The 4,326-nt window shown below is 43.5% G+C and overlaps 1 pseudogene; it reads right to left on the bottom strand.

The window, feature by feature from the left end:
- Positions 1-4,326, bottom strand: part of LOC111971251 (serine/threonine kinase NLK-like) — a 37,400-nt pseudogene that overhangs the window by 29,895 nt on the left and 3,179 nt on the right.

Raw genomic sequence — 4,326 nt, 5'->3', positions numbered from 1 at the left:
CACGGTGGGAACCACACATTGCGGAGATCACCCATTTCACAACTCTGCGCGTCTCCACAAAAGACACGGCGGTTGGAACCCCAAAAATCAAAAATTTGGACTCATCAGAATCAAAGGACAGTTTCCACTGGTATCTAATGTCCATTGACTCGTGTTTCTTGCGCCCAAGCAACGTCTCTTCTTCTATTGGTGTCCTTTAGTAGTGGTTCTTTGCCAGCAAATTGACCACGAAAGCCTGATTTTCACGCAGTTCTCCTCTGAACAGTTGATGATGTGAGATGTGTCTGTTACCTGAACTCTGTGGAAGCATTTATGAGGCTGCAATTTCGCAGGCTGTGAACTCTAATGAACTTATCCTCTGCAGCAGAGGGTAACTCTGGTCTTCCTTTCCTGTGGCGGTCTTCATGAGAGCCAGTTTCATCATAGCGCTTGATGGTTTTTGTGACTGCACTTGAAGAAACTTTCCCAAAGTTCTTGAAATTGTTCCATATTGGCTGACCTTCATGTCTTAAAGTAATTATGGATTTGTCATTTCTTGCCATAATATGGACTTGTCTTTACCAAATAGTGCCATCTTCTGTTATACACCCCTACCTTTAACAAAACAATGACTGGCTGCCTTCAAACACATTGAGGAAAGAGACATTCCACAATATTAACTTTTTAACAAGGCAACACTTGTTAATTGAGATCATCCAGGGTGCACTACTCAGGAATCTGCGTTGAGAGAATGCCAAGTGTTGCAAAGCTGTCAACAATGCACAGGGGTGCTTACTTTGAAGAAATCTCAAATATAAAATTTATTTTGATTTGTTAATACTTTTTTGGTTATTTACATGATTTCATATGTGTTATTTATAGTTTTTATGTCTTCACTATTATTTCTACAATGTTAGAAAATAGGTAAAAATAAAGAAAAACCCGAATGAGTAGTGCCGTACCGAATCAGTATTTGTGTCAAACGGTTGTTGACTGGTATGTATGTGATGAATTGTGTATACTTGTCTCACAAATTGAACCCCCCCCCCCCCCCCCGCACCACCCAGTCATACCCCTTCTCACCGTGAGAATCCCCTTGGCGCAGTGGGCGCAGACATAAGGTTTCTCCACCCCTCCTTGGTGTGAGCGTACATGGTAGCTCAATGCGGTCTTTCCTCTTGAAGCGGCTGCTGGCAGATAGGGCAGTGGTAGGGCTTTTTCGTCCGAGTGGAAAGCCTGGCGGTTCAGGTGGTACACGTCTCGGAAGGCCCTTCCCACAGGCCTCACACGCATGGTTCTTCCTCCACCTGGTTGGGGTTGGGTTGAGGCCCCAGGTTCTGCGTTCTAGGTTGAGAAGAAGAAAGGGACAGTTGGGCTAGTGCTGCTGGGGGTCAGTGTAGCTACTCTGGGTTACATTGCACACATTAAAGTAGACGAGGAAAGAGAGAAAGGCAAAAGGAGCTACAAATGTATTCTTCAATAATTATGACAAAACAGGGCACCAACCAACCTGTACCATTGTCCCGCAACCACAACTGCAGCTTGGAGCACCTGGGGCGCAGCCATGGACGCGTAGCTGGGGCGATGGACACCGCAACAGGTGGGCCCTGGTTTCCAAGTGGGGAGGTTGGGGAGGGATTCTGCGGAGGAGATGAGAGCGGGCAGAGAAAGTGGAGGGAGAGAGAGGATTGTTTGCCGTTCTCCTCTTCCCTTGCTCCCATCCTCCCTCTCCTGGCTGCCTCTGTCCTTCATTTGATGCCAGTGTGCACCGACTGGATGGCGCCGGAGGTTGAGTGTTTTTTTTAAAACTGCTTGTTACATGTTGTGCAGATTGTGTGTCGGCCGGCCAGGCTTGGAGACGGGCCCTCTCTCTAAAGGAGAAGAGAGAGGAAAGAGAGAGAGAAAAGAGAGAGGTGAAAGGGAAAGAGGGAAAACAGAAGTGTGAGAGGAAGGTAACTCCTGAACAGGGAACTAAGGGTAGAGTTTGTGGTGGTTGGATTTTACATGGGCCCACATCACTGAATAAGTAAGCTAGGTCCAAGAGGCTTCTAAACAACTTCTACCCCCAAGCCATAAGACTCCTGAACATCTAATGGCTACCCAGACTATTTGCATTTGCGCCCCCCCCCCCCCCTCGCTTTTACGCTGCTGCTACTCTCTTGATTATCTAGTGCATAGTCACTTTAATACTCTACCTACATGTACATATTACCTCAATTACCTCGACTGACGCGGTGGCCCCGCACATTAACCTCTGACCGGTACCCCCCCTTTATATAGCCTCGCTATGTTTTTTACCGCTGCTCTTTAAATATTGTTGTTTATACTTTTTTTTCTTATTTTAGGTATTTACTTTAAAAACTGCATTGGTTGGTTAAGTTGGCTTGTAAGTAAGCATTTCACTGTATTTGCGCATGTTAATGACAAATAAAAATTGATTTGAAATGTTTTGTAGCCTTTTTGTCCCATTTCAACAGAATTAAATGAACTTAGCTAGCTTTCGCCAGTTGCTGTACCATCAGAGAGAGAGGTGGCCAAAAATAGGTATTATTTTTGCCTCATTCACATTAGACCCGAGTCAAACTATGAAACCAGCGGSCAAATGATTGARGACTGATAATTCTGTTTTCTTTGTGGAAYGGGAGTTTTTATTAGAGTCAGTATAGCAATGTAATGTTATTGATTTGTCAGTTTCCCTAGCTAATTCCCTACTTTTAAAACGGACACAGTAATAAACAGCWCTCCAGGCTTCACTGTCATGGTGCACCGTCAGTACACAACACTATGATCATCATGTCTTAGCAGGATCAGATGGTGATAGCTGTCCCAGTAGGGTCAGACCGCCAGGAAAGACCAGTCTCCAGAGCTCAGGTGAATTTTGCAATATATTAACATCAGTGAATGATWCAAAGTTCCATCTTGAGTTGATGGGTAGACCTACAGTAGCTACAGGACAGCAGTTTAAGATTAAGGTTACATTCTGGGATCTGGGAATAATGGTMATTTCAATTATTGAACCATTATATTATCCAAGAAGAGAATCAATGTATAAATGTACACCAAGGTAATTCTTTGTCATGCCTCATCTTAGGAGGATCAGATGGTGACGGGTCTCAGCAGGGTCAGGCAGCCAGGGAAGACCAGTCCGTGACAGAGCTGAGGTGAATTTGAGCATATACAACACTTTATTCTCTCTGTGCAGCAAACACTGGACAAGCCAGATACTTCAAAGATTGAAACTATTTTAAGGCARTCTGACAAACCTCCAAAGTTGATTTCCAAACTGAGGCTTTTCCTGATGACACAAAGCATGTAAAAGAAAAAAGTGAGGAAGACCTGGTAGAAGATATTGATGATGATGAATGGATACAGATATGTTTGAATGCCCAGTCATGTTCATATAATCTTAGACATAAATTMTTGCAGTTTAAGACCATCCATAAAACATACTAGATGCCAGTGTAACTGAATAACATGCACTCAGAAATGTCATTCMTCTGCTGGATGTGTAAAACACAAAAGGGGACATATTTGCATATGTTATGGTCTTGTGAAGGCTGGCTGAATTCTGGCAGAGTATGTATTTTATCTCAGCATGTCTACAGATTCTCCCTTCTCTCTGTTTTTGTTTGCTTGTAAATGTTGATACTGGAGACTGTTATCAAATKAAACTGTGTAACTAAGCATCTAAGAAATGCATTGCCATTAATACAAATATATAAAAAAATCTTTACTGAATACTTAAAACATGCAGTGAAGCCGCTCAACAACTACATCACATTAGTCATCTAACAGACCAGATCCCATCCAGAGCGACACACAGAAGCAACCAGGGTCAACACCCTGCTCAAGGGCACGTCGACAGATCTCGCCCACAAGGTCAAAAACGGGAACCCGAACCAGTGATCCATCTGCAACCGGCCAAAGCTCCCAACCGCCAGGCCACCAGCCCTCCAAGATCCCCCCCCTCAGTTTCCCAAGAGCTGCCCCTCAACCATCCGAGACCCCCCCAACAGTCCCCCGAGAAAAATTAATAATAAAACCCCCCCCCTTACAACCAACAAAATGAACAAAAGAGAAAGAGAAAGGAAAACAGAAATACAATGCAAGAAAACAAATAAATCAAGGACCACAAAAATCATACAGCAAAGCCAACTGAATATATTTGAGTGCATGTATGGCACTATTTATTAAATAATCTATTTACATGTGTGTGTGTCCATGTGTGCATTTGAATGAGAGTGTGTTCATATGCATGTGTACAAACACCTGCATGTCATTGCTATCATTGGAAGGTTGGTTATCCACGATGTCACAATGCATGGCAGAAATGTCAAGTTATGTATC

This window comes from Salvelinus sp. IW2-2015, linkage group LG13, assembly GCF_002910315.2.
Source record: "Salvelinus sp. IW2-2015 linkage group LG13, ASM291031v2, whole genome shotgun sequence".
NCBI classification, from domain to species: domain Eukaryota; kingdom Metazoa; phylum Chordata; class Actinopteri; order Salmoniformes; family Salmonidae; genus Salvelinus; species Salvelinus sp. IW2-2015.
The sequence above is the reverse complement of the archived record's forward strand: the minus strand, read 5'-3'. Positions and strand labels throughout refer to the sequence as shown.